Source organism: Lonchura striata, chromosome 2 (genome assembly GCF_050655825.1).
Source record: "Lonchura striata isolate lonStrDom1 chromosome 2, ASM5065582v1, whole genome shotgun sequence".
NCBI classification, from domain to species: Eukaryota; Metazoa; Chordata; class Aves; order Passeriformes; family Estrildidae; genus Lonchura; species Lonchura striata.
Window position 1 is genome coordinate 68,227,979 of NC_140704.1, and position 24,213 is coordinate 68,252,191.

Consider the following 24,213-nt stretch of genomic DNA (forward strand, 5'->3'; position numbering starts at 1 on the left):
AGGCGCTGCTGCCGCCGGGGCACGGCTGCGGGAGGGACAGGGGCTCGCCGCGGGGAGAGGGGAGGCGTCCGTCCGTCCGTCCGCCCGTCCGTCCGTCCGTCCGTGCGCTGGGGTTGTGGCAGCCGATGGACAGCGGGAGGGCTGCGGGCGGGCTGCCGCAGGTGCGCACCGGCTGCCGCTTCCCGACTTGGCCCCGGCGCGGCCGCGGGCTCCGGGACGGGGCGGCTGCCGCCGTGCCCCCCGTGCCCCCCGTGCCCCCCGTACCCCCCGTATCCCCCGTGCCCCCCGTGCCCCCCGTATCCCCCGTGCCCCCCGTACCCCCCGTGCCCCCCGTACCCCCCGTGCCCCCCGTACCCCCCGTATCCCCCGTACCCCCCGTGCCCCCCGTACCCCCCGTATCCCCCGTACCCCCCGTACCCCCCGTATCCCCCGTGCACCCCGTGCCCCCCGTGCCCCCGTACCCCCCGTGCTCCCCGTACCCCCCGTACCCCCCGCCTGCCGGGCGGCGGCACGGGCGGGCTCCGCGCCCCGCTGGCAACCGCGGGGCTCGGCTCGTCCCTCTCCGCCGGGGACAGCGGGGCTCCGCGTCCTTACGGTTACCCCTTCGTAGTAATACTGATAATTTCGCTGTTGTTGTTATTTAAACCCCCCCCCCTCCCCCCGGAAATTTTGGGGTTACAGAGTTTCATCTCTTCATGTTTATAAAGTAATGATGAATAGGGCAATAGCCTTAAAATGCGCGACTTAGTTTCAAAAGAAGAAATCTAAAGGATTGGTGTTGTAGAGTAAACAAGACAATTACTGCTTGTTTTTAGGAGTAAGTGTACGGAAAGGTTTTAGGTAAAATGAGTCTGTAGCTTTCCGAGTCAGAAGGCTGAGGAGGTAGAGATGATAAATGTTTGCTTATCTTGGGCATCCAAGGTTAGGCAAGAAGAAGCCGTCTTCACCTCCTGCGATACGAATGTCAGAGTGGCTGGGAAGGTCATTAGCAGGTCATTAGCCTGAGCAATGCTTGTGGTGACTGTAATCAATAACATCCGAATGACAGTGTCTGTGTGAATAGACACGGGTTTCTACAGAAGTTTAAAATTCAAAGGAACTTCCTGATGATGAGAGAAGGCTGACCCCGCATGATGAGGTCTTAGGGAGCAGTCATTGTGGCTCATTGCTGAGTGATTTAGGAAATAAACGAGATCCTGGGCCAAAACAAAATTGTGCTGTGACATGTATGCAGCCGGCAGCACGTTAAAGATGGGAATCTTCCTGGCTGTGAACAAGAGGGAAAAGGGAAATAATACGTGAGATGAGGACACTGTGACTGAGGACATAGTTACTGAGTAGGTGGACAAGGACTGACATTTTAAGTAATATGTAATCTAAATATCAGATTATTTGAGATTGAGAACACTATACATAATGTAAGATCAGGGTATCAAAACTCAAAGGCTAAGCATTGACTGGAAGTCTGAGAAGTATATAAATGAAATGCTGAGTGAAAACTGGAGCTACCTGTACATTAAGTAAATTATGTGAAAACAGTGGAAAGAGAAGATACAGCTCATCAGCAATCACGAATACAAGTAGAAAAGAAAATGGAGACAGGCTTCTCTTACATGAGATGTATAAATACAATGAAGTTTTAAATGAGTGTTGATCAAGTTTAAACTTTCCTTAATATAACATTTAAATCAGTATTATCATAACGATATGTGGACTGGAATTCTAGGGTTTTTTTAGAAACAGGAGTCACAAAAAAAAAAAAAAAAAAGAGTGTAATTTCTTAGATATGCAGTAGTTTTCCCAGTGTTTATAAGTGGTTGTTCTTCTTTTCTTTCAAAAGTGTCACAACAGTTGTTTTGTTGAAAAAGTTATAACCTTCCGAGTGACCTCTGTTTTTCATGCAACACAGGAAAGCAAACTCTTGAGTTCATAAAAATGTAGCCCTCAGATTAATTTAGTATGATGGAAAATAACATTTCAAGACCACACTGTGAACCACCTGAAATTGAATGCACTTGCAGAAAATAAAAGGTCAGCTGTGCATAATAAGGGCCTGGACACTTCTACCCCCATAACTGTATGGCAGAGAATGAGAAGCATCAGAACTTAGTATCTTAAAAGTGAAAGGGATAGGCAAAATATTTATGCTTATGCTGCCTTATGACATTTCAGTCCCAAAATTGTTCCTTGTGGAGCAATTGCAAACTCCACTAGACAAAGTTTATCAGTGGAAAAAATGTAGTAATTGAGGCAGTTCCAGGAAAGAATTCTGTAGTTCAGTATAGATAATACACCCCATAATATAGGCTAACATGCAAAAGAGCTTCTAGTGGTCAACAGTGCTAGCAATTAGATCACAGTCTCTCAGACTGTCATTTCACACCTTTCTGGTGCTCCTCAGTCCATAATAGGTTTATAGGAAGCCTGCTGTCAAATTTTCTTGAAAAGCATCATCTAAAGCTGTGCATTCTGTGCCATGATGTAAGGCCACTGCAGGAGTCTACTTGCCACTATTCCTCTTGCTGTGTTCAATCTTAATATTTTTATCTATATCCTAGTTTGATGATGTGCTGTTAAATATTTTATTCTGGAAATGTACATGTGCTTGCTGTAGCCAGCAACTCTTTCAAGTATACAGGGACTTATCACCTGCTGCCTGGAGGCTGTGATTTCAGTTCTCCCCACAAGGTTGCTAAGGAGTACTAGGGATCCTTGGAGAGTAAAGCTCAGGAAATTCTCTTGTGGCCTTTGCACACACTGTGTGCTGAAGCAGTGCCTGTCCAATATAAACTACTGTTCTGACAATAATGTAGTATGACCAGATGTGTACCTTATGTATCACACTGTAACATAATTGTGACTTTCTAGTAAAAAAAAAAAAAATCTGAAAGTGTGATGTGCTGTGATAAGCTGAAAAGTGCTCCAGCCTCTTAATAATGTACCTTAGGTTTAAAATTCATTTGCAAAGACAAATCAAGAAGTACAAGATGTGTAGCTTTTAGCCTACTACAGCTCTACAGTTTTTAAAATAAAGTCCTGTGTGTTTCATTCAGATTGTTTTTTCCTGCAGAGATGATGCAGCACAGCATTTTAGGCATAATAAATTTAATAAATAAATTCAACATACCTCTCCTTTTCCCATTTTATCTTTTCCACCAGTGGACACAAACATTCAGTAGAAGTTGAAACAACTCAGCAGTACTTTAAGTTTAGTCCAGATAGCATGAAAAGCTGAGATGTTCTCGCATCTCTAAAGCATTGAGCAGAGACTTCAAATCCATTTAGGTTTTGTCTGATCCTTCTTGTCATTTCCAAGAAATTTAGCCGAAGTGTTACAAAGCAGTAATTCTCTGAAAGACTTAGGTTCACAAGTGTTTTGTAGATACATTTTGCATTTTGAAAGTAACATCTATAAAGATTACCACCACAGGTGATAGTTCAGAAATTGGAGAAAGGAATAGGGACACACTGTCTTACCTCTCAGCTTTTCTACTTCAACTTGGAATTGTCCAAGTTATTTGCAGAAAGGTGGCCTTGTAGAAAAGAAAGTGGTGTGACCATCTGGTTTTGAGAATAACTGTAAGGAAACCTGACGGTGTATGGGGCTGTAGTGAGGGAGGAGGTGGGAGCTGATGTGCAGCCCATGATGCAGACATAGCCCTGGAGTCAACAGGCTTGGTGGGAGAGTTACTTGGGACTGGTATAAGGAGTCAGGTTGAGATGGGACTGGGACTGGGACAGGCTGGTGGAGACCCAGCCAGGAAAATCTGGTGTTAGACTGTGTACATCAGTCCCTCCCAGCAGATGGCCCAGCTCAGGGATGAAGGCTTCTTTTAGGCCCCCTCTTGTAAGTCTTCAAGGCTGTGTTGGCAATATCCATTGCAGAAGGTCTTTGTCAGGAAACTCAAACCTTTCCATAATAGTTCCAGGGCAGGTGTTGTTCCAGGCAGGGGAACTGATCTTGGCAGGCAGTGCATGGCAAAGAAAGAAAACTCCCATTTCAGATGGATAGCCAGTCTGTACTCAGGCAGGAGATGTTCTCCTGTGAACAGAAAGAAAATATTCCCCCCTTGGTGACTCACAGGCAGTGACCTGATCAGATCTGCTTGAAGAAGCATCTGACCTTGAAGCTTCTGCTGTGGAGTATCTTTATGTGAAAGTATGGCTTGACCACTGAGGAGCAACACTGCAGGTGTTTACCAAGAACCTGCAGATGCCATTTCCCTCCCAATATATGATGGGAAGACCTGGAGTATTTCCACAGAAGTATTTTCTGTTGAAAACCAACATGTTCAAAACTCAAACTGATACTGGCCTTCCACTCTTTAAACAATTCCTACAAGTAACTCTCAAAAAAGCTTTAAAAGGCTTATCAATGTTTCTACCGATATTGAAAATATTTATTCAGTTAGAATTTTATTAATATCTTAAGCAGAAATTTTGAGTAGTGTTTGAATCACCAGGTGGAGTGTTGTGTAACGTGTGTGTAATGAGCGCTTTTATCTTCCTGTATCTTTCAGTTCACTGAATTACACTTCTATGCTCTTAAAGTGACAGCTAAATGAAAGTCAAAAAAATAAACAGTGCTGTGTTTGGTGCTAGGTTAAAATGGTACAATGAGTGAATTGCAGGGCCATAAATTATACAATGAGAATAAAAAAACAATTCGCTAAATAACTGCCGACTATGCTGCAAACTCAGTGAAGCTTCCTGTGGAAGAAAATGATGTGTTATTGTATGACTAAAACTGTATTGTAATATATATATTCAGTGGAATGCTGATGTTTTGTAATGCTCTAGTACTTGGATTTGCTTTCAGCATATTACAGATATTTTACTGTGTCCACTGAATCAAAGAGCACTTTTGTAGCTGATGCTTATTCCTGTAATCAAGTTGCCTCTCATTCTCTGACAAACTAAACAGATTGAGCTCTTTTAAGCTTTTCCTTGAAGGAAATTTATTCACCTGAATATTTTTTTGTGACTGTCTCACTGTGCCTGTGAAAAACTGTCTAAACCGTTCAAAATCCTATATAGATTGTGAGCATTGTGACTGTGCAAAATATCTTAGTTTGACTTTCATCACAGCCCAAAAGGCAATGGTATCTCAGCTGTGTTTCCCTCCCATGTTGCTAAATTCATGTTGCAAAGATCTCACATTCAGATCATTTGTCTCTGTGACTTCTCTACATCTCTGATCATTACAGGGGGGTTGGACTAGGTGACTTTTAAAGGTACATTCCAACCAAAACTGTTCCAGTCTGTGATTCTCTATTCACAGTGTAAATTACGTATCCAGTTTACCTGAATAGTCAAAGCTTTTTCTACAGTAATCTGACACACTAACAGTGCAGCTAGCAAGTACTTAAATGTTAAAGAGGAGAACTTTTTTTTGTGTTCATTTCTCATTTTATTTGTATCACTTGACCAAAGTTGTTAGGTGGAAATGCTCTCTGTGCTTTTCAAGATTCTAATATATTTCTCTTTTATTCTCTGCCATCACCACAGCAGACCTAAAGTTGTCTTTTTCTTCTAATAGGTCTCTGAGATATGTCCCTGATGTTTGTGATATTAAACTCAAGGTCAACACCTTGAATAACATTTGTTAAGTAAATGGAAAAGAAATATTATCTTATTAGTCAGATCTATCTAAAAAGACCAAAAAGGGAGAGCATCTTCTGACAGTATTTATACTCAAGATGATAGGCATGGGTACCTGCTCATTTAAAGATTAGCTAACAATGAAAAATTTAATTTTTGGCCCTCTTTGTGGTTTAAAAATTAGGAACAAGTATCTATTCAGTAATATAAAAACTGCCCTCTTTATATTGTAAGTTTTTCTGAGCCTTAAATATCAGCCTTAATCTTAAAATGCCATGTGTTCCATAGGACAAAGGGAGAGCAGAATGCATACCAACAATGAATCATCTGTTTTTGTTATCAGTCATTCAGACCCTTTGGTGATGGATGGGTGAATAGATTGAGCCTAGAGCTCTAAGCCAGCTTGGCAGCTGGCAGGTATGTCCCTGGAAGCTCACCAAAATGCTTTCTGAAGCACCACACTTCTGTTTTAATTGTTGTATTTAGCAAAATCATATCCTATAATATAAAGTATCCTCTTAAGACAATAGGATCACACCTAGCTATACATCTACTATCAGTGGAACTTAAGCATACGGAGATTGTACATGTGCTCTGGTAGGGACATGAAGAAGGATGCTTGGTTTTTTTGGGTTTGTTTTTTTTTTTTTTTTTGTGGGTTTTGTTTGGTTTTTTTTTTTGGTTGTTTTTTTTTTTTTTACAGGGTAATAGAGAAACAACTCTTATAAGAGTTGGAAAGTCGATAAATTCCACAAAAATCCCAAGTGAACTAAGTTTTCAGTAGATTTTGTGTCATTTGTTTCTTAAGGATTAATTAAACTTTCTTACATTACTACTTTGAACAACTATGCCACCTGACAGGTGAGTTAAAGGCATTTTATAAGCCTGGAATGGAGAAGCACTGAGTGCAGTGGTATCTTCCTTCCTTCCCCTGGTATACCTCCTAAGACAGCTTGTTCCAAAGTAGTGTGCTGTGCTAATGGCAGCATTTAAGAATATTCTTTTCATGAATTTATTGTAACATGGCCAACACATCTGCTTCATGTTGAAGTGTTTTAGACTCTAGGGACAGTTCTCTGTGTGTTCATCAGTGTAAATGTAAGGCTTCAGAAATGCATATTGACACAGATTTATTAAAATATGAATTCTCATTGACTTTGGGACTGAGAGGAGGGAGGAATGGCAGAAAAAACCACATAGAAAGAAACTTTCTGGGGTGGCTCTTTTAAGTGCAGTTTAGGTATTCAGATATGGCTATGAATAGATGGAACAGCCTTCTGAACTTTATGCCCTTTTAAAAATTAAGTGGCCTGCCTATTTTCTGTTTCAGTAAAGTAAAATTATTCATGAAGAGAAATGTCAGTTGTACCAGTCTTATAATTAATTTTCAGTTTTAATAACATTAACAGGATTCTTCACTCACTGTTTGTCATTTATACAGATAGCTCATAGAGTGCATGTGTGTGTATTTGAAATTCTGTAGGTATCTTGAGAGGGTAACAACTTTTCTTTAGTTCTAGAACACACACACATGCGTGCACACACATTTATACATGGTACCTTCTCAAGACAGCTAGAGTATTTTAAATTATGCATATATATGAACATGTATATTTATATTTGCCAGACAGTCCAAGGGTATAAATTGACATAATAGATACATGTGTGGAAATTTTCTGCATTCAGTGATGAAGATTACTTTACAAACACATTCATCCCTGTAACCTTTTGTTTGCCTTTTGCTCAAGGAAGAGAAACAATTTTACACAGTATGATCAGTAAAGTGCAGCTGTGGACATAATTCTATGCAGGTGTCCAAACCAGAATTATCTATCCACTGACTGTAAAATAGTAACTTGTAATAAACAATCCTGCTGCATATTTGATGCCTCCTCCTTTTTACTGTATCACTTTGCACTTTCATTAACAGTGTTACATCTTTATGCCTAGCTTTTTCCCTCTTTTATTTTGCTTACAGTCTGTCTGCATGCAAGAAATTCAGACTCATTGAAACATATTTTTCTTTTAAGTTGTTTCAAAGAATTACCCTGCATGTTTTATTTTGCTACTCACACATTAGCTTTGTCAACCAAAGCACAGATAAAAAACAAAGCATGAAATAATGCTATGAGAAATAGTAAATACTGGAAAATAAAAAATATACAATGAACAGCATGTGGCTGTCTGTATTGAAAACTAAGGCTCATATCACTCTATTAATGCTGGTCCAGAGTTCTTTGATCATGTTTGAAGAGTTGCATTTGTCTGGGAATATCTGGAGGGTTGATATGGGTCGACTTCAACGAACACTTCCTTTTATGTTTGTATATTCATAAAATTTAAAATTCAAATGTCTTCATGTGTGTTATAGAAATGCACATAGCTGATGGATTAGATTCATTGTTTCCTGTTAAAATATTAGCAATAACTTTCATGAACAAGACACAGTAACATAGATTTTGCTGTGCAAAAGATAGTGCCTAAACAGACGGAAGTGCAACAAGTAGGGTTTGTCAGAAAATTCCAGAGAGGGAGATAATACTATTTGGCATCCGTTTTGAGTCACAATGGATTGGAGTGGTTTGCAGGGATTTTTGTTTGTTTTGACTTTTTTTTTTTTTATGGTGGGGAAGATGGATAATAAGGGTCTTTCAGGAAGAAATATTAATTACAAGTGGCATTTCTGCACTGGCATGTGGATGAGAAAAAAATTTGTGCTCTGGCAGTATGCCTGTTAAAATACCTAATTTTGCACTACCAGACACACCACAATACTTGTATCAAATTTTCTAGAGAATACACTGAAGGTGTGCAGAGCTCTCAGACAATGGGCAAATCATGAAAGACTTGCAGGAAAAAAAAAATCAAACTGAACCCATATATTGCAATATCATATTGTTCTGAGAGAAGAAACAAATCTTGGGAAGGCAATTTCATCAGCATTCATAGCACTAAGCAGTGGCCCAGCTCCTGTGCTGCCAGCTTCAGAACTGACGTCACCTGTCCACCATGACATACTGGGCCAGACTGGCACACAAATACTGAGCAGCTGCCTCACACAAATCTAGTTGCATATCTCTAGCAAAATAAAGACTCTAGTCAGAGATATGAATGGTTATTCACCCATTTGCAAAAAGAAAGGCAGTGTCCTAGGCAGCAAACAGCAAGCATCTTACATTCACTGATGAGCAAAGTGATAATGGGGAAACCACAGGCAATTGTGTTGATAGGAAATGGGTAAATATTGGGGGTCTGTTCAACTCAACCCACTGATTCCAGGGAGGACACTTGACAAAGCTCACATCTTGCATACAGCTCCAGTTGTCCATGAAACTTGGTTTATTTTTTTTTTCTCTGATTTTTCTGTCTGCTACAAGTCTGAGAGAAAGGGAACTGAGTCCTGTATCTCTGCTCTGCCTCTCCAGAGTGTCAGCTGCACTGGAATGACTGAAGTTAGGTTGTTGTGCTCCTGCTTTTAGGCTCTGGGATATGACAAGGAAGATATGCACAGGTCACACCAATTTTTGTGTTTCTTTCAGTTGCACTGGATCCAAAAAGGGCCATTGTTAAGGAATAGACAGTATAGAAATATCTTTGATCCCCTGCCTAGACTGAGTGAATTAGCTAAATGGTGAATATCTCACATTGTGCTATCATTATTGTTCATCATTGTGACAGGCCGGAAAGAGCAAACATAATAATTAACACTCAGCATCGTGATAATGCCATTGTGCCCCGGCTTTAAATTGTTTAAATAAAGCTTCTCTTTTATTTAAGTAACTCCCTGATAGTTCTGTTAAATCTTTCTTTTCTTCAGTCTTGAATCAACTTTTCAATAGAGACATCTTGTATCCTCTGGTGAAGTGGGCTTAAAGGCAGGGAATGTCTGTGTATGTGTGTGTGTCACTCGCTTTCAAGTACTCATTATTGACCACAGCTATGACTGAATTATTTTACTCAGATATCAGATAAAATTATCCAGTTAAACATTATTGTACACATATCTCTTGTATATGTGCAATGTATTGTATATTGTTTATATGTAGATTAAAGCATTAATCTATTTATGTAATGTTTAAAGAAATATATTGAGCTACTTTTCATGGAGTCATAGAATGTTTTGGTTTGGAGGCAACATCAGAGATCATCTAGTTCCAACCCTCCTGCCAAAGTCAGTGACATTGTCCACTAGACCTGATTGTTCAAAGTCCCATCCAACCTGGCCTTGGATTTCCACTTTTTTTGTTTTGCATTTTCAGAAATGCAGTTTTTTATTCCAGTTGAACAACATTTACTAACCACAATATTCTATCTGATGTGGTTTCCTTTATGAAGAGATACTAGTGCTCATTTTCAATGTGAAAATTGCAATTTCAGCTTTTATCTATGCATTTTCCTGAATATATAGTAATGGATTTATAAGTGTGGAAGCATAATGTGTCAAACAGCACACTCCCTCCTTTGTAACACTTGCTGGAAAATGCACTGTGTGTTAGACCTGCTTTTGAAAATCAGAATAATCAAAGACATAGTATATTATAAAGAAAAATACCTGGAAATATCAATGTTCCTGTTGAAATACATCCATATAAATTTTATCTTTATTTGATAGTGCAGTTCATGGGTAGTTGAAATAAAACTACATTCCTCACTGTGAATCACTGTCCAGGGGATTTGTGTCCAGCATCAGGAGGGTTCATAAGGCTCAAATGGACAAAGCCCTTCAGACCTGTCTCTTGTTGAGAATTGTAGCGGGCACCTTGGTGAGAATGGGATTGAATGGGTGCAGAAGGACCAAAGCAACCATGCAAGGAGGACTGTGAGAATGGCACCCAGATGAGGTGATCAAGATAACAGCGCACATCTGACCTTCCAGGGACACCCACTTCAGGAGACAGGTCAGTGAGTAAAGCCTGATGACTCACAGAAGTGAGTGGGAAGAATAGATTGTTTGCTGTTGCCTGAAGACAACAGAAATGCACATCCAGCAGCGGCACGTGTTTGCCAGCCTAAAAACAAGGATGAGGCATATCCTGTTCACCACGTCACTGCAAGGATTGTATCTCCATTATCAGTGCTGAACAGACTTTTGGTTACCTGTTTCCCTGTGCATATCATGGAGCTCTTCTACATATCACATTGAGCTCTTCTAAATTCTTGGTACACAGTTCTGCAATATTATTTTCTGGACTTTTCAGAATGTGAGGTTTAAACCAGATGATTTCCAGAGATTCCTTCCAATGTAAATTCTTCTGTAATTCTGTCATTTGAAAGCAGTATGTTCCATGAACTTCACTGCGCAGGTGATAAGATTAGTCTTGTGTAGGTTTATGGTAATTTCTTAAATCTTACACTTTTATCTTCATTTGTTTGAACTACCTATATTTTGCTTTTTAAAATTGGTTTTAAGTGACCTAGGTAAAAAAAAAAAAGGCATTTCTGAGCATAAAAATTAGTTTTAAATAATCTTGCACTTGAAAAAAATTAATTCAGGGTACCTTTCTGATCAGAAGGTTGTAAACCTCTGAACTTCAGGGACTTGGGATTGAAATGCCATCTCAGTTGTTGGCTGAGACAGGATCAATCACAAACAATGAGGATTATGTATCCACTTAAACAAAAATACAGTGTCCAGACTGAACTGTCCAGTTTGCAGACCTCATCTTGTCCCATTCTTTATGGTGTTAAGCTGATTGTATGAGGCTGGAGCCACAAGTAATCTCTCTCATTCAGCTCTGCTGCAATGTTTTTGGACATACAGAATGAAGGCTTGTTACTCAAAATCAAACGCATCTGTCAGCTCTATTGTGGGCCAGGAGTTGTGCTTTTGGTTTGCTGCTTGTCTGACAAAGTACAGTATCCTTAAAAACACTGAAGGATCTGCTGTGAACCCCACCAGCATTTACCCTTAGTATAATTCTCTGTAAATGAACAAAGTCATTTGTCATGGTGTTGGTCTGACAATTCAAGGAGTAAATGTACAATTAAATAAAACAGCTTTCTCCTTTTTCTTTTCTTTGCTATTTCACTGTAGCTATTTTACTGGCATTTTAGGTATCAAAATGAGTGCTAAATTTTGATCCCAAATATTTTTGTGTTGTATCAGCCTATTACTATTTATCCTCATTCATTCTTATCAGTGTGGTGGGCAACAGAAGGTATATTTCATTACTCCATTTATTTTCATATTCAGATTAATACCAATTTTTTGTATCATCTATTCTTGTATAACACACATTTTCCTCACCTCCCACCTCTGTCTGTACCTTAATATTTCTTAATTTGATTCCTGTCACTTGTAACATATGCCTTGTAACCTACACTTTCCTAGCTGACTTGGCACTTCCATTGCTTCCCTTCCTCTTACTTAACCTCCTTGTACCTTATTTTGGCCATCTTCCTAAAGTGTATAATTCTGCTTCTTTGAAATCCCTCAACAAATTCACCTTGTGTATCAAACTTGGTTTTATTCCACTCAGTCCTTCTCCCCCTGTACATGCTTCCTGCTGTGTTTACTTAGCATGCTAATTTAGAAAGCTTTTTCCTAAATTTTCTTCACTTGCACTTAGCCCTCTCTGTCCACTCCCTACAGCAAAGTCTTTCCAATTCATCATACTGCTACTCTCTTTTCTCTGGTTCACAGCTCTCCTCTGTAAGAATCCCAAGACTTTTCAAGTAACCATCTTATAAATTGTATTCTGTGATCAGTTGCACTCAGACACCACCAGTAAGACAATGGAATCGAGCCCAATGGCTTTGAACAGGTATAAAAGAGAAAAGATAGTGAGCATTTACTTTGATGGTCCTTTTTGCTCCATTTAGATCTTGTGCTTAATTATGTGGTTATTAAGGTGTTGCTGTAAGATGCCTTATAGGTTTTAAAGACAATTATAATGTGTAGTATTTTAATTTGTTCCTCTTGAGTAGCTGAGTTTATATCTTACCATGTGAAATGGTTAAGGATTGCTGTGGAGGGTGAGTGGGATCTCCAGTTCTTTCATAACCACTGGTGTCACAAGCCAGTGGTTCCACCTGGTGTGGAATATTCACAGAATATGAGACGCATCTGAGGCTGCAGTGTCTCATTTGGACGTGATGCTGAATCTGTGTGAGTGTATCAAATGCTTCATTCACGTAATGTTCAATCAGTAAGTCCTTCAGACTTGATATCCTGCCAATGGGGCTGCCACAATTCGTGTATTCATAAACAGTGTCCTTGAGATCTTGTCTGCTCCTTTCTGCATTAACCCAGTGTATTGAAAGAACTTTATCTTCCTGGGGAAGGGAACAGTATCCTGTGGTTTTTATGAATGACTAAATGCCATCATAGTTGTTTACTGATGATGTTCCCTGGTTGGAGTTATATATTATGAAGCACAGTTGTTTCCAAGATTTAATAATGTGACAATTAATTTTTTTTTTTTTTCAGTAGCAGAGCCAAGGAGAAATTGATGGTTGTTTGTGTCTGTTTTCTAGTCAATTCAGTATGACTTCTGCCTTAGCAGGGATTACAGATTTAGGAACTGAATAAATGAGGCAGTAACAAATCTAGAAATGTCAAAATGGTATCCTATGAAATAGCAATTGAGAAAAGCATACAGCAGTAGTTTAATTCTACCAGCTTTCTTCCTGTTACCCAATAAATAAGCATTTTTCCCGAGAAAGGCCTGCATGTGCATCCTAAGAAAATGTTTTCATCCAAGATTTAATTCCTGCTGTCATTTTACAAGCTAAACTCAGTGACAAGTTTTGACAAACAAATCCCTCAAGTAAAGTTTTTCTTAGCACATCTTTAGAGTTACAGGCTACCATAAGGAAAGCAAGAGGAAAAATACTTCTTATCTCAAACAAAGAGATTTTTAAGACAAGCCAATGTTATTTGTTGACATATTTATTAGCATTGCAACTTGTTTGGTTGAATCATTCTTGATTTACACAAGAGGATTTTGTGTAATGAATTACCCATATTCTGTGTTGCCATTTTTCTTATCAAAAGACTTTTGACCATGCTGATGAAAAAGGAGAGAAGGCTTTTATTGCTGTACAATACCATAAATGCATTTCTGAAAATGCTGTGCAGAGCTTCTGATTTTACAGAATTCATTGAAAGCTAGAGATTTGGGCACAGACAGTGTGATATACCATCACCTTTTGTTGTGGACAAGGAATGCTTCATTAATAAGACAAAATGGGCACTAGGGCTATCTAGTGACTCTGCTTAACATAAAATTCACTATTGAAATAGCTGCTTCTTCCCCAGTTCACCTCTGTCTTATGATCTATCCATATAGCAGTGTTCTGTGAAGCCCACTCATAAGCAGGTGTCAGGGAGAAACTCAGGAAAATCATTTTCATTATTTTTCTCCCTGTTTCTCAGGGAGAAAAAACATGAACATTAAGTTTCTCAAGCCTTCTGCTGCAAGTCTTGTCACTTCATACACACAAGGTGTTTACGAACAGGAAAAAGTTTTGGAAGGCATCTCTGTGGAGGAGCACTGATAGACATTCTGCGAATACCAGCATTTGCATAAACTTTTTAGTAAGTAGAGATGAAAGTCTCCATTTTCCATGGTTACTGATCCTCAGAAATCCAGTTCAAACAGACATATCTGAGATTGAAAGGTACAACTTCTGCTGTCTTTTAGGGTATCTGGTATCCCATTTCAAAGCGCAGTCTTCTGTGGCTTAACACTCTACAGTGATGGTTTACAGATAGGCAAGATATATTGGCACAGGTTGTAGACAAAGCTCAGCATATTAGCACAGGATGATAGTGTGGGAAATGGTACATAAGGCTGGCTGATTCTCCTACAAGGCAGATTAGCTTAGCTTCTCCAGAACTCCATGTCATTATAGCTAGGTTGGTTCCACTATGAATCCCGCACAGTTATATCAACTCTGTGCTGCAGTTTAAAGTGTAGATTTACTCACTGTTGCAAAATATATCCAACACAATTACTGAGAAATGCCCCTCAGGGTGCACTGTCTTTGGGTGCACTTTCTGAAAAAGTCCTCCAGAAGCAGAGAAGGACAAATATGAGCTCAGAAGCTCTCAAGTAATATTGCAGTCATTTGACTCTGGAGCAGAATTGGATTTTAATCAATTTCACAGAGAGTTCTTTCTGTCAAGAAACCAAGCCCAAGGAAAAAGGTCTATTTTAACTTTCTGCAAATTATGTGGTTGGTGTTTGCAGAGATGTGAAAAAGTCAGATTCGTAGTGGATGTTGCCTTTCTCACTGATTATTAGTGCAGTATTGTTAACTTTCATGAAGTTTGGTTTAGTAGGCTAACAAACAGCAGTGTGCTATCCTGGTGCTTCAATCATGGAGCTTTCCATGAAAAAGTAATAGTAATAATAATAATAATAATAATAATAATAATAATAATAATAATGAAGGCTAATGCTTCTTAGCTTTTGAATAGAGAATACATCTATATAGGATTTTCTTTTCTAGATCTTCAGTCTTTGCATTCAGCACACCGGAAATGAAAAACAGTGAAATATGTGTTATCCTCTAATGTCTAGTTAATTAGTTCACTTCCTAGCACATATTTCTGGTATCAGTTTTTGGAAAAAATACTTATGCAGTAGGATTTTATTCAGAATCCTTATATTCACTTACTTAAGTGCAAGCAGAGCAGAGGAGATTCATTATTTAAAATAGTTTAAAGAAAGCTGTCATTTAAAACATCTGTATTTTAAAATGTTCCGGTTATGCTTCTGTTCTATCAAAAAAATCTTTCCTTACTTAGTGGAAGGCAAGAAATGTTTTCATTTCCTACTTTACTCCATAAGCCTTAGCCAAGCTGCTCATTTGTGATATTGTATAGAAAACCTAATATCCTTGTGAGTACTTGCTGAAGAGCTGCTGTGCTGATGTTGGGACTTTTATTACACTAAGTGACATTCATAACCTGCTAGTGTTTGCTTTTCTAATCTTGTAGTGCATGTTGCAAAACACTTAAAACTAAAATCCCCATTGACTATTATCAGTTAAAAAAATACCAATACCTGGTCTCAGTTATTAATTTACACTAAACTAAATTTATAGGCTAATAGGGAAGTGTAATGGCTCTCTGTGGACTGTGTTGCTTTCTAAACCTTTAGAATTCTATTTTATGTACTTTCTCTCCATTTTGTGTCTTGATTGGAGTTTGGTTTTTTAATTAGTTTAATATACAAGCTGTGCTTCTGAATATGCCTTGATTAGTTCCAAAATTTCTGAAGCGATGCTTTCCTCTCATGCATTTTGTATTTTGAATATGCTCGACTGGCAGACTTCAAACGTATTCATTTCATTTAACCTTTCAACCATTGTAGTTGCAAATGACATCAAAATGCTCTGCTCAAAGAAAATGCAGTTTCATACTCTTCATTGAGTTTGCGAGATATAACCAGTGTAACTCTTTTGAATGATGGAAAATTTGTAAAGTCCAGGCTGCCCTTGTCCCAGAATAGAATTATGAAGCTCTTTCAGAAACACATTTCCTAAGTGCAGATTTTCCGATTTTTTGTAGGTTCATATTGATCCGATTTTAGACCTGATTGGATTATCTGCTGCTGTGGCAGTATATTTCTACTAGAAACACATGAGAGGGAGATACACTACATTCTTAACTGGATTCTGGTATATCGTATGAATAAATTTCAGCTTCTTTCTGCTTCTCTATCCAGTCCAAAGGGCACTGTATATAGAGTCTCAACCCATAAGGATTCTGCCTTTTGCTTGAAATATTCCATCTAGTAGCACTTCAACTCTTTCATTGACAGTTCAGAATGGGTAAAAAAAATACCACATTTCACTGCTAAATAACATGTTAAAGCTGAGCAATTCATATCAGTCCCCCTGAAGCTTAATTGCTTTATAAGCATTAATCTGAATTAAGCAAGTCTCACCAGAACACTCCAGCAATTCTGATATTGGTGGTGTAGCAATTTATGGAGCTCTGACAATCCCAGTTCATCCCCAGCAGCTACAAAGATACTACCAGACTAATACTTAAAACTGGTCATGTTTCACATGATTCCTGTATTCCTTAAAGGAATAGAATAGAAGCTCTGCATATCATTTGACACAATTTCCCTCCTCCCATCTGCTTTTTCAGTGCCTGCAATTTTATTTCACATACTTCTGTCTAGCATGGTGGGTGTGCATGTTGTGTACAAAGCAGGCCAAACAGAATTTTTTCACAAGCCCTGTAAGAGGGCAGTATATGTTGCTGTCAAAGTTAATGTCTCCTCACTGACACTCGTCTGTTAGGATTGTTCATTTCCCAGGAATGCAATTAAAGACATACAATTTTACTGCATGTCAACCAGATCTACTAATATTGTATTTTTTATATCATCTGAGGGGTTTGTGTTTGCTCTTTTTTAAATAAATCAAGAAGATTTTTTTAAAATTCTTAGTTACATTGAAATTCTAGTGATGACAATGATGTTATAATAATAATAATAATAATAATAATAATAATAATAATAATAATAATAATAATAATAATAATAATGTCAGTTGAGGAGGGGTTATATGCCAACTTTGCTGTATTGCTGAAATAAGAATAATCATTATCCCCAAAATAAGTATTTTTATGTGTGTGCTTTAGGGGAACTAAATGAAATATTAAAATTACACTTTACTGAATCCAGGTTAGAGCATTGTTTCCTCAGACCCCTCACATTTCAAGCTATTGGGACTCTTTGCAGCATCAGCTGGATCAGAATTTAGTTGCCAGTGTTTCAAAAAGGACATCAGACCAGGGCTGAAAATGTTGCTTGTAAGTGGAAATCTGTAATGGATTTGGATCATTTTGATGCAGAGTTTTCAGATATTCTTGTGACAGAAGGAAGTGCAGTTGTTTTTTACCATTTCCTTTCTGTGCAGGATAAGGTGCAAAATCTGAGCGTAGATAAAGCAGAAAATCTTATTACCAAATTTATGTGAAGAATATATAAAATCCATGCCCTGTATAATGTCCACCCTTTTTATTTCCTGTTTGCACTATCAACATAAAATAGGCAATACAGTAAAATCTTTGTATCTAGTCATATCCTCAAAAATGCCTGAAACAGAATATACCAAGTTAAACATACTTATATTAGGTGGGTTTTTCTTAGTGCCAATAGAAAAAGCAAGATGTACAGCTTCTTTTCTGGCCTATTCTGCAATTGTTTTCAGCTTCATTAAGACAAAGTTAATGCCACACTTACTTTCTACTAAATCTTATTTTGAAAGTTAATTGGAACTTATTATAATGCATTAAAATGATTCCCCTGTGTGGAGGGAAATTTCTCACTGAATGATGTAATCAAGATAAATTTTCTTTCATTTTGTCTCACCTGGTCTCTCCTAAATTACATAACATGAACTATGTCCAAATAGTGAGAATTCTGTTATATTTTGGAGATGTTAAATTTTGAGTATGTAACCTAGTACCTTTTATTAGAAGTAATTTTTATTTTAACAGTAGAAGTTATTTTCTTGCATTTCTGGACTTATTTTAATTACTTACATTCAAGCATACAGTAACAAGCAGAGCAAGGAAAAAAATTCCATGGTGCTCTCATCATGTGTTCTGAAACTTAGTACAAAATTGTATTGGCTTTTAATAGTGTCTAATATAAAGATAAATGCTAGACCTATCCGTAGGCCATATGATTAAATATTTATGCCTATATTAAGCAATACTTGGAAGCTTTTTATTTATTTATAATTTTGTATCTTTTTAAGTCATATTCTAGAACCAATGTCCTACAGTCTGTTCAACTCTCAGAAGAGCTCCTAAAGGGCACAAGCACTAAAGCAGAGAAGCAGAACTCTATCTTATTTGATAAAGCTACAAAAAACCACCCCTACTACCAAAGAGGAGAATGTCTAACCTTTCCCTGAAACAGAAGTAAGGTCATGAGTTCTGTTGTGAAATATACATTAATTGGAGTAGATCACTTACTGGTTTCAGAGTCATAAAGGAAAAGCCACTGTCAGTGAGAAAACTGTGCAAGAGAAAATGCCTAAACAGCCCAAGTAAGCAGGTTGTGAAAGAATTAAAAACTATTTTAAAGGAATTAATTCTGTTAAACTAGCATATTTCCAAAATTAAATGTTACCATTTCAGATATGAATTTCAAGCTATCTCTTTTTACTTATCTATTTAATCTGATTAAGCCAGTTTAAATCAAGACAGCTAATAGAAGCTCAGATGTTTTGTCCTTTATTAGTTTTATTCTTAAACAGCTACAAAGCAACCCACAACCGTATGTCACATTGAGTAGTCACTTGGCATATTACTATATAAATAGCCCATGAATTCTATATGAGGAAAAAATTCTTCATAGGAAATATTGGAAGAGGTTTTGTTTTTACCTACAAACCTAAATAATAAAACATTTTTTTCTCCACCACAGTTGCATGATCCATATAAATACTATAGTAGCCTGTAGCTAGAAAGTAAGTAATTGAGAATAGTAGGGTTTCAATAAGGGATTTATTGTCTATTCATACAATTTTCCCTACTACCTGACACATAATGTGAGTTATTGGAATAACAAAAAAGTGTCACAATTTATATTGTTAATAGGAAATGGAGTTGATGATATTGAATATGTACAGGCAAAGGAGAGCCTGTAAGAGCCTATGTCGAACCCTGAATTAAGTGAGCCCTGTTATATTAAAATCTCCCTGTTTACTTAATGGGACGGGGATGAGGAATAAGGGGTTTTTTTAAGAGACTGCTTTTTTTTTTTTCTTTTAGTATGAGATGGCACATTAATATTACATGAATTCCCATACTAAATAATTAGAGACCCATGAATTCCACTTCAGATATGAAAAACTGTAATTTTCTGTGTTTTGCATTTTTGTGACATTATTGTAGAGGATTGAGAGAGATCAAGCAAAGACTCTAAATATTGTAACAAAAACTTCTGATAAGAATGTTTCTCTTTTATAATAGTCTCAGCAGTCAATAACACACAAGTTTTTTGCTGTATATGTTGTGGGGTTTCTCTTTCATGCATAGTTATTGGAGGAATAACCTCATTACCTATGCTGTTGAAAACCAAGCTTTTGTGAAAAGAATGGAGGCATTTTTCATAGCAGTTTACACAGCTGACCATAAGCCAAGCATGGATCAGTACATCACATTCTGTAACTCCTGTGCAAATTCTCTCATTGATTGGAGTTGACAGGGAAATGCCCATTGTTAAAACCCATCCACTGTTAGCAGAAATGTGGCATGAAACAGGTTGAACATGTGATAGCTGCTGGCACTTCGAATGTTTTCTATTCAAATGTCAGATTAGTAAAGTAGTTTGGGGTGGGGTTTTTTTGCATTGTGCTTAGCACAAGCTGGAAAAATCTAGTGTGATGTTCATTTCCTGCTGAGTCAGAATGCAGCAAAGCTCCTCCATGGAACATGAATGCAGTGGCCCACAGGAGATGGTTGCCTTCTGGACTGTGCTGGAGAAGAGACTGCACTGTGTTTGGAAAAGTAGAAATTATCAAAGAGCTTCTGTGACATTTGTGAAGGAAAGTATTTCAATATGTTTTTACAACTCTTCTTTCAGAGCACAGTTTATCTCTTTGGATGCTCTGCCTTTAGATTGGGTTTTTTTTTAGTGAATTGCTAACATTTCTGAATATGTGGTTGCTAGAAGAGATAGCACTTCAGAGTGTTTAGCACATAATATTGAAAGAGGCTTAAAATCAACAACAGATCTGTAACGATAACTGGATTATGTTACAGAAATAATTTTAGTAAATGAGGTTTACCCAATATATTTCTCTAAACAGAAATCTCAGCATATGGCTGTTTCTATCCAAACTAGAGAAGTTGGACTACTTCCTCTCTTTCAGAGAAAATAGACTGAAAAGTCTCCCAGCTGTATTCCTGCTCTACTAATTTTGTTTCCCTCCTTTCTACCAGCTTTTGCCCATGTGGAAAAGAAAAGGCATTTCTTGTGTTCCCTGCAAGTGAACATTTCCAAGAAGTTATTTTTTGTGGAAAGTAAGTTTCTCTTTATTTCTTTATCTATCTATATGTTTTCCTTCTCTTCTTTCCTAAATATGCTCAGCTTGTATTTAAGGAAACTTTTAAACCTTTGAAAATATCACATGTTGAGTAGCCATGGATGATGTCTTATGGAAGTTGCTGAGTTCATGTATTCATTTTAGGTTATATGTGAAATATCAGCAAATTCCCTTCACAGGAAAAAAAAAGTGTGAGAGATGAATGATAAAATATTGGTTTGATCAACTGGGAAAAGATGATCTTCCATTAGGCAAGAGAGGCACAAGTTTTCCATCTACTTTGCCCTGTCAGCATGACTGAGCTCCAATATTGAGAGTTTCATCTACAAGTAATTTCTTCTGGCCTCTCATAAGAACACTTTGTCTACACAGTATTTGATAAATTAGTACAAAGAAGGGCCATAACTTGTTGCACAGCCCACTCACCTTTCTCTCCATGTCTGGGAAGAAAGTCTGGCCATTTGTGGGGTCATACATAAGAACTTGCTATTATTGATTCAGTCTGGTCCTGTGAGTCACCTCCTCTCACCCGCAAGGGAGATTATTCCCTCTGATTCTGGATCTGCCCTCCAGCAGTCACATGGAGCACTGTATTGCCTGCTTGTGTCTTCTACCATCCAGAAGATGCCTCACTCTCTTCAGTTTTTCCCCCTTTTTAGTAAAAGTTTCAAGTAGAGGAGTTCATAAGGTACAGGATGGGTGGCACTGGGACAAAAAGTGAGGAAGTCAGAACTCGAGCAGCAAAAGGAATGATGGATTCACTCCTGTGGTACTTAGTCAGGACTCTTACAAAACACAAGTGCTTGTCATAGAATAACAGATGTGCTTGTTATTCAATAAATTGCAGTGGATACTGTCATCATTGGACGTGTCTAGTAGTTTATAGTGGTGTCTAGTAGTTTATATTTTGTTCAGAAAGCTAGTGTTGCTATATAATACTCACAGGAATGAAATGGTCTGCAATTGCATTGTGTTGATCCCATCAGATAGATTCTCTGGAAGACAGACTAGCAGAAGGACTCTAGGTTTTGTAAAAATTAATTCATATGTTAAATGAAAGAATTATTATCTAGGAGGGCTGTTTATCTACGTAAACAATTGTCAGCCTGATTCTTTGTTCAGTGAGAGATATAAAGCTTTTCAAACAGATCATATAGAATGAATTCATGGTAGCAAAACATTGAATCATAGAATAATTTGTTTTAGAAAGACTCTCCAGGAAATCCAGTTCCCTTTGCTCAAAGCAGGGCTCAATTCCAAGGCAGAGTGGCCTGAGCAGAGCTGTAGCCAATCAAGGATATCTGTAATGTTGTAGGTTTCATTTTCATCTGTCTTGACATGTATTCAGTGTTTGAATACCTTGTGTATTAATTTTTTTTCTACTCTGTAATTGAAATTTCCCTAGTTATAACTTGTGTCTCTTGGTATCAAACAAGCAGGTGAGACAAGTCTAGGTTCAGGTGAAAAGCTGGACATAAGAAGCAGTTTAAAATTATGACAATACCAGAATTATTAAAAATACACACGGTTATTTAAAATTACACATGGAGCTTCACTTTGATCTCCAGTCACTACAGATTTCATACTTGATGTGAAAGACATTGGATTCATCATGACTGCCCCTGGGTTTCAAGGTCAGAAAGAACATGCAGGTTGCAGCTCAATATTTAAAATAGTCCAAATATTAATGGAGCACATCATAGGGACATACCTTCTTGTGGTATCATAAAAAAAATGTCTCAAAGAGGAGGACAAAACATGAATATATTGACATGATCTCTTTTTCCCCCCCTGCTTAATATTGCTTTTAACACTCAACAAGTAGAAGTATGTGAATTCTGGTGAGGGAGCAGTATTCAGAGGGACAGTGGTTAACCTCTTCCTTATCCTGCCTGCTTCCAGTAAATACTCTTCTTCACCAGAGAAGCATGCAAAAGACCAGCTAGAAAATCTTTGATATAGAGCAGAATTTGCTTGAAGGAGTAGCTGGCCATATTTCTCAGGAAATAGGAATTATTTGAAGCCAAATATCTTTAAAAGCCTCAGTTTCCATATATTTTTAATATGTCTCTGATCAGAGAACATTTTAGTGTATGTGATGTATATAATACCAGGGCAGCATTAATTAACCCCAAAAAGATGGCAGTTTCCAGGAGAGAAAAAAAAAAAAAAAAGAGCAGGAAAGTGGATATTGAGAAGGAAAAATTTCCATAAGAAATCAGGAAAGCAAAAACAAGAGAGGAAGTATCTAAAACCACCATAGAGCTGAGAGTTTGAAAAATACATTAAAAGCTAATAGGAACTAGTGATTACATTTTAATTTTCAAAGGAAAATATGTATAAATTACAAATAGTAATAAGTATTCATACTAAAACAGGTAAGGAGAAATCCAACATCAAAACTTAGTCAAAGAAAAAACAATCAATAATGGTTTTTTACAGACAGACTTTTTTTAGAGACTCTGTGAAATTAGAAAGACGATGAAAGTTGCTTTTTCTTGTACAGTACATTATATTCTAAAGAGTTTGAAAAAAATTGTAGAATAGCTCATGACACAAACTACAACAGGAAGATCACTGTGCTCTGGAAATTGAGCTAATGATCCCAGTTTAGCAACTAGCAACATTGCAACATTGCTAGTCACAGAGACTTGTTATTCCTTATGTTAATGTCAAAATTTGGTACTTAAAGGTGGTAAAATCAGTAAAACACATTCAGTTTGAAAACAGGTTCATGGAGAGATGATCCATATCTGAATAGAATTGGTTGGAAAATGGGTTGGGTTTTGTAAAAAGCCTGGAAATATTAATTAGAAGGATAAACACTAAAATACCAAGTTTATTCATGTTGGAAGTTTTCAAAGAAAGCTCATAATTTTCCATGAGAAGCAGACACATATTTTAGAAGATTTTTGGTTAATCAGGAATCTAGTTTTATGTTGTAGGACAACATTTGCCAGCAGACAACTAACAGTAACTTCCTAGTAATCTTAATTCCCCTCAGGTACAGAAGGTAAATGATACCCAAGATGTGAAAGCCTAAAACCATTGCTTTTTTGTTTGGCTTCTTAATTTTACACAGTTCTTTGCTTTCCTGAAGGCTGGCATTTCACTTTTTTTGGTCCATTTTGTGGTTTGTTCATCCTTTGGAAAGTTAGCATCTTGTGACATTTATGTCTACCTAAAAGTCATCTAGAAGATGATATTTGGAATGAAATAAAAAGAGTAGTAGAAGTTAATAAGGAAGCACACAGTGTAACAAAGGATAAAGGATAAATTGTATGTTCTGTAAAAGATGTACTTTTTGTGTCTTAGAAGATGTCTAGCTTGTACAATTTGAAAATTGCGGATGGTCTAATGTTTACTTTGTCTGATGCATATCATATATCTACAATACAAATAATAAAAACAACAGTAAATCAGAGATGAAAACCTTTAGAGCACTAAAGACATAAATCGAAAGAGGCAGGAAAGGAGTTATTGAAGCAATTGAATGGGAAGGGGGCTATGTCTGTAACAATTTTTAGAGACATATGTATGCTTTTTACATACTATGTTGTTATGTTTTTTTGTTACTGCATTGTC

General features: G+C 37.4%; 1 protein-coding gene across 6 annotated transcripts in view; it reads left to right on the forward strand.

The window, feature by feature from the left end:
• The window catches only part of RNF182 (ring finger protein 182), a 35,634-nt gene that overhangs the window by 230 nt on the left and 11,191 nt on the right, over positions 1 to 24,213 (forward strand). The window contains exons 1-3 of one of the 6 annotated variants that reach the window (XM_085571504.1): positions 539 to 10,499; positions 12,245 to 12,365; positions 20,525 to 20,605. The gene's annotated coding sequence lies outside the window, so the exon portion shown is untranslated. Of the gene's footprint in view, positions 1 to 538; positions 12,366 to 13,978; positions 18,497 to 20,524; positions 20,606 to 24,213 lie in introns of those variants that run through there. The other 5 variants (XM_085571503.1, XM_085571506.1, XM_085571507.1 and 2 more) reach the window with 5 other exon arrangements.